Here is a 7362-nt window from a genome sequence, read left to right as displayed (position 1 = left end):
ATTTCCATGCATGTCGGTTTTTCTCTTGAAAATCCATTTGTTCTCTACTGCCCGACTATCGGGGGGGGGGGGGGGTAGCTCAACCAAGTTCCAAACTTGGTTATCCTGCATGGATTGCATCTCGGCGTTCATGGAATCTTGCCATTTCTCGGATTCCGGATCCAAGATAGCAGATTTGTAGTTAGTAGGCTCGTCGCCAGACTCGGCTACTAATAAGACTTCGGGACCATCTAGATGCCATAAGTATCTAGAATTTGGTACGAGAGTCCTATTACTTCTGTGAACGCTCGTGTTCACGTCTGATGTATCAGCAACAACATGTTGTTGATTAGATGCTCCAACTACCTCAGTGGTTGTTTGTGGTTCTTGAATTTCTTTATGATCGACAATGTTATCTCCAGTTCCTCGATTGAGAAATTTCTTCTCAAGGAAGTGGCCTTTCCTCTTGATAGAAATCATATTTGTATCAGGATGAAAGAAATAATAATCGCTTTGGTTATAGTATCCGACGAAAACAACTTTTACGCCGCGGGGATCAAGTTTGTCATCAGACTCACTTGAGATGTAAGCATCACATCCCATACTCTAAGGTAAGACAATTTGGGCTTCTTTCCTTTATGCCATATCTCATATGGGGTTTTGTCTATCTTCTTAGTTGGAGCTAGATTGACAATGCGGGCGGCGGTCATGCGGGCATAACCCCAAAAGGAGTGAGGCAAGTTAGTTCTACACATCATCAATCGAACCATGTTTAGCAAAGTTCGATTTCTCCTCTCGCTCACGCCATTATATTGGGTGTGCCAGGTGGAGTGAGCTGTGAAACAATTCCATGCTCTTTTAAATGAGTGATGAACTTTGAGTTGAGATATTCACCACCTCGATCTGATCGAAGCATTTTAATGGTTTTACCAAGTTGTTTTCCACTTCCTTTTGAAACTCTTTGAACCTTTCAAAAGTTTCGTTCTTGTGTTTCATAAGATACACATAAGCGTATCGACTATAATCGTCGATAAAAGAAACGAAGTATCTTTCATGGTTTCTAGTCATGGTTCTGAAAGGTCCACATACATCAGTATGTATGAGTCCTAACATATCACTTGCTCGTTCACTTTTATGAGTGAAGGAGTCTTTGGCGAGTTTGCCAGCTAAGCAAGATTCGCAATCATCAAACGAGTCTGATCCTTTGGATTCAATAATCCCTTCGGATTGGAGTCTTTTAACTCTTGCCTTGCTTATGTGGCCAAGTCGGCAATGCCATAGAAAAGTATCATTGATGCTAGTCTTGATACGTTTTGAAAGATGATATACGTTATTTTCAGTTTGAACATCAATCTTATAAATACCATTTCGAGGTTTAGCCTCAAAATAAAAGATATCATTTAAGTAAGCAGAAATAGCCATGCCATTAAAAACGTACTTAAAACCTTGTTCAAGCAACAATGAAAATGAAATGATGTTTCTGGTCAAATCAGGAGCATACAAACAATTATTCAAAGGAAAAACTAGGCCAGATGGACAAGTAAAATGAAAAACTCCAGTTGCCAGAACTGGTACTCTCTTCCCATCTCCAACGATGAGTTCCATGCTGCCTTTATTCAGTTTCTTCCACTTCTCAGGCTCCTGCAAGACATTAACAATGTGGAAACCACATCCGGTATCAAATACCCATGTGTTGCTAGAGACAGTGAAAAGTTCAATAACGTATATGGAAATACCTCGAGAAGAGCCTTCACCATTGGCCTTCTTCTTTGCTAGCTCAGCTAGATGCTCGGGGCAGTTACGCATCCAGTGCCCCATCTTGTTGCACTTGTAGCACTGGCGCTCCTCAGGAGGCGGCGGTGGTGCCTTTGCAACTTTCTTGTTAGTGTTGGTGGCAGATTTGGCAGCAACAGTAACTTTCTTCTTGTCTTTTCCCTTATAACACTGATTCATGGGTTTAGGCTTCTTTACACCAGCAGATCGAATCATCAGAACTTGATTGGTCCTAGAAGGAATGTTCATCTCAGCCGTTTTGAGCATGTTGTGCAGCTCCGGCACTGTCTTTACCCAGCAGATCGGATCATCAGAACTTGATTGGTCCTAGAAGGAATGTTCATCTCAGCCGTTTTGAGCATGTTGTGCAGCTCCGGCACTGTCTTTACCCAGCCGTTCATGTTGAAATTCATTACGAACTGGTCGTAAGAGCTGGGGAGAGAGTTGAGGATGAAATCCGATGCCATCTCATCAAGCATGGGATAATCAAGTTTCTTAAGCTGATCGATGTGCCCCTTCATCTTAAGAACATGCGCACTGACGGGAGACCCTTCTGCCATCTTGCAACTTATGAGTTGTTTTATGGTATTGAACCGTTCCTGACGGGCTTGTTTCTAGAACATGCCTTTGAGTTGTTCCAGCATCTCATAGGCACCAAAGTCTTGTAAGCCTTTAGCAAGCTCAGAAGTCATGGTGGCTAGCATAATACAGGAGACCTCAGCCGAGTCATCCCTATGCTTGTCAAGAGCTTTTCGAGCATCGGCTGTGTTGTTTTCAGGCTCGTTTGGAACAGGTCCATCGAGAACATACAGGCGCTTTGCCATTGTAAGAACTAGTCTTAAGTTGCGTGCTATTCGATAAAGTTGGTACCGTTTAGCTTATCCTTCTCAAGGATAGTCTTAAGTGCGTAGGGTGTGTTATTGTTTTACGACATCTGATTAAATAAGCAAAAGTAAATTTAATTAGTATTTTCGACGTTGTAGTCCTATTATTAATGACCCAATTACATTAATGAAATAGAAGCTTGAGAATCTGGCTTCCAGTTATTAAAGGTAGCTGTAGCATACAACATTAATAAGTGGTTAGGCAGACTGACAACGATTGTCAATTGTGAATAGAACACAACTCTTGGTTATGAGGCCTATAGAGACAACGATTGTCTGTATAGAAACGTTTAGCCTCATCTTTGCCCACTTTAAGTCTCCAGACAGCTGTAGCACGTAACAGGAGAGTAAAGTAATAGTTGTCCTAGTACCGTGACGTGTGAAATGGCCGGATGTATCAACAAAACGCTTTCACCTTGATGGGATAGGCTAGAAAACAAGTGCGGTGTTTTAGCTCCAAACACTCGAAATTTCGCAGTATGCGTCAAGTGTGACTTGTAGTAGGATTGGCATAAACTATTGGTTTTAAATTGGGATTAATTTTATAATTACCGAATAAAGTAAAAGTCCAGTTTTACTGTATTAATCGGGACAACACGATGAACCCTTTCATCTCTCAAGACACTTAGTTTTAAATAACCTATTAAAACTAAGTTTGTCGCGATATGCCTAACCAATTTTAAGTTAATAGTTAAACTATTAAGTTATAAGGTTTTTAAAAATCAAATTTAGTTTAATTTTGCAAAAACTCAATTGGTTGATTAAAATTTATTTTAATATATTTGGTATTAGGTTGGTAGTATTATAACCTATTATAATCAAGCAAGCAACCACAATAGCAAACAAGAATATGCAAATCTTAAATGGCCAAAGGTGATTAATCTTGCTAGAGCCTATTGGCAAGACCAATCGGGTCAAGGGGTCACAACACAAACAACCACAAGGATGGACTCCTGGTGCATCCGATCATCTTTGCTAACTCCCACTGACTTCAAGAACTTCACGAGCTCGTCCTCGGTTTTCCTTCGGGTCTTCTTCATTACAATATTAAAAATACATATAACGAAAAACCAAACCCTATCTATTACAATCTTGAACCAACAAAGTGGCCAAAAAAACCATAAAATAAAACCAAAAAATAAATACAACTTTTGAACCAACCATATGGCCAAAATCAAACAACCAATCACACAAGGTCGGGCCAGATTTATATATTCAATAAAAAAAAAAAATTGAGCAATATTTTGGTCAACTAAAATAAATAAAAATTGACCAAACCAAGATTGCTCAAAAACATATCTAGATCAAAAACTTCAACTAGCTTGAAGTTTATGATGTAGATCCGGTGAAAAGACCGGATTCGACTCGTATGTTGTAACCAAGGCTTTGATACCACTGTTGGGTTCCAGTGGTGATCAGTCAACGGTTTAACAATTAAACCCGGTTTAATAAAATTAGTTTCATAATTATTAATCACATTAATATATGAATACGCAGCGGAATATAAAAACGAGTAATCACCATTTAACGGAACCGTACAGGATCCGGTTACACACGATACGAGTACGATACGAAACAACGAAAGAAACATAAATCTAAACCGACAATATTTAAGTTTACCTCGGTTAATAATTAACCGGTTGAGACACCGAGGTTCAACGAACGTTGCTATGTGACGAACCGAGACAACCCGGCTTGCGGTGGCGGCGAATAGGTTCGGCGACAGCAGCAATCGGCTTGCGAAGCTACGCGGTGTCGGTCGGCGGCTTATGGAGACGGCGACGATGGCTCTGTTTGGTTACAGTGAAAACCAATATATTGAAATTGGTTTTGCGTTAGCGGCTGCCTTGCATTATTCTCCTGCTCATTCCTTTGATTAAAAATATATTCATTAATGATTATTATCATATAATAATCATAGCTAATTAATACTAATCAAGCCCAAAAGTGTAACTCATTTAAAAGTCCGGTCCATGTTTACTTATCCAATAAATAAACTCTAGGAGATTATTATTTATAAATAGTATAAATAATAAAATAATCCCGTTAATTACTCGTCAATACCGGTTAACTAATTTAAGCGGATTTTATGTTCGTTGCCCAAGGTGTAACTCTTACGGGTCATAACCCGGTCGGCTGCGTTGACTTAAGCGGACCGGTCCATATTTCCAACAATAAAGCCTTGGGATTATATGTCATCATACCCACTTAAAGTCAAATATATATGTGAGATAAATAGGCCCGTCTCAACGTTCTCGAAGGCCTAAAACTAACTAAAATGTTGAGGCCTTTTTATTTTCTTTTCTTTATGCGTATAGCGCTAAAGAGTATACAATTAGAATTATAGAATACGGATGATATGCCGTGATAATGGATAGGGCCGGCTCCAAGAAGGCGAAAAAAATTGGGCCAAAGGCGAAAATTTTTTTAGGTCTTAAGTAAAAGAAACATTTTATTGGGTTTAAACAATTTAATTTTAAATGGGCTTACTTGATTATGATTTGAGTTGGGTAAAAAACTTTTGTATAAAAATAGCTTAAAATTGTCGCAAATAAAACTAGAACTCATAACCTTTTGGTTAGATGTCATACCCCTTTACCACTAGATCAAACTAATGGTTATGTAATTGTGTTAAAACATTGATTATACATATATTTTTTTATAAAAATACATATAATTTTTTTTTGAAAATAAATAATCGGGCCTAGCTGGGTGTCGGGCATGTGGCCGTCGACTACCCCGCCATGCCTTAAGGCCGGCCCTGATAATAGATATGGAGGAATCATCCTTAGCTTGTGCTCATCATTGAGTTACTAATTCTAAAATAACTCTACTTTCAAAATCTCATAATACGTAACTCTTATCTAAGATAAAGACCCTATAAATCTGTAGGCCTAAAGTCACTGTCTCATTTAGCTTACCCACAAGACGGCCCTGAAAATAAAACAAAGAGGATTCGTAATTTTGACTTTTTAAAAGTAAATAAACAGCTTAAATCCAGTTAATTGTAAATCTGAATGTTTATTAAGAGCTATGGAATATCTTTAGAAAGAGCAACAACATCTTCAAGTGAAAATCCATTTAGTTATGTTTAATGGTTTAATATTATGTTATCATTATTTATTTATCTGACCCGTTTGTAACCACCCATACTTTGCCCCTGCTAAGAATTTATGTTTTTGCCGCTGTATTATTTGTTGTTTTTTTACCTAACCCAATTTGTGTCCCCCTACCGAAAATTTGTGTATTTGCCACTTCACACAAGTAACCTTAGTGCAGAGCTACAAATCTTAGTGTGAACTGCTTGAACTACTAGTGAACTAAGATTTGTGTGATGCGTATTAAGATTGCACCACAAATACTAAGATTACACGTATTGAGTCTTTAGTTGCCCGCATAAAGTACCAAGACAAATTTTTTTTACATGAAACAGACATCTTTATTTTAAGAGTTTAAAAGGTTATAGATGACTTTTTAACCTAGAGGATACAACCATTGAATACACGGTTCGGCGTTTCTGTCGTTTTTTCCTCTGATTCGATGTACTTGTATCTTGTTTTGATCAACTCTATGTGCTGTAAATTTGAAATAAATGCATTCACCAACCAACGATATTTCTATGTGTGGAAACTAAATACACTGACACACCCACCACCCATTCTGCAAACCCAAAAAAACTTCACCAAGGTGGTTGTACGTTGAATAGCGTGTGTATAAATATCTATGGATGGTTTTTATGAAATAATAGATTGTTTTGACTGAAAAGAAAATAAATAATTTTTCAATAGTAAAACTTTTTTTTTTGAACGGCCAACTAAGTAACGCCGGGTACCCCATACGCGGCCCCTATTGGCTAAAGGTAGCCCGAGCCGGTCACTAATCCGGACGGACGGAGCCCCTAGCGGTCCACCTGTTGAGGGATTCACCGGATAAAACCTGACCCCCACGCCCGCCAAACGGCACGACAGCGAGGAGCCGGTAAAACCGGGTGAGATCAGGACTCGAACCCTGACAAGCCTCATAAATCTTCCATATAAGTTGGTGGTAGTGAGGTTTGATCCCCCTACCTCTCACTTATAAAGTGTGTGCTCTACCATTGAGCCACAACCAAAAGTTTCTCAGTGTAATTGAAATTTAATGTTTATTTATTTAAATAGCTAAAGATACATGAATAAATTTTGTTTATACATAAAACCAACGTACGCATGCAACTTTTGTATGTGCTATTGTTTACATATACTACATATGAACAAATTAATATGAAGGTTTTCGTATGTAAATAACATATATTCTCGTACTCAAGTTTACATTTTTTTTTTAATTTTCAATTTTATTAACACAAAAAAGCTAACCGGTCTGTTAACTAGCTAGCAGCTCGCGAACATGGCACTACAACAACAACAAACAAAAGAAACTACAATTCATACTTTCTCCATTTATTCTAATTTAAAACCAGGCTCTTCAACCTGCTTTTAATCCAATAAAACACCATAGACTTTTTCTTGCCAATAATGTTTTCAATCCTAATGGGAACATCTGAGAACCAGAAAAAGTTATTACGAGCACGCCAAAGACTCCAACACTATCGATTGTACAATCTTTTTGTTGGTCGAATGGCTTGGAATGTTGGTGTATGTTGAGAAGACCGCATATTGAAACACAAATATAGGAGGAATACTACATCACTTACTAATATCCTGTCACACCACCAAAGCCAAATAGCACC

This window comes from Bidens hawaiensis, unplaced genomic scaffold (genome assembly GCF_021521415.1).
Source record: "Bidens hawaiensis isolate Kalapana, Puna unplaced genomic scaffold, B.hawaiensis_p1.1 tig00012747_1, whole genome shotgun sequence".
Classification (NCBI taxonomy): Eukaryota; Viridiplantae; Streptophyta; class Magnoliopsida; order Asterales; family Asteraceae; genus Bidens; species Bidens hawaiensis.
This window is presented reverse-complemented; position numbering follows the sequence as displayed.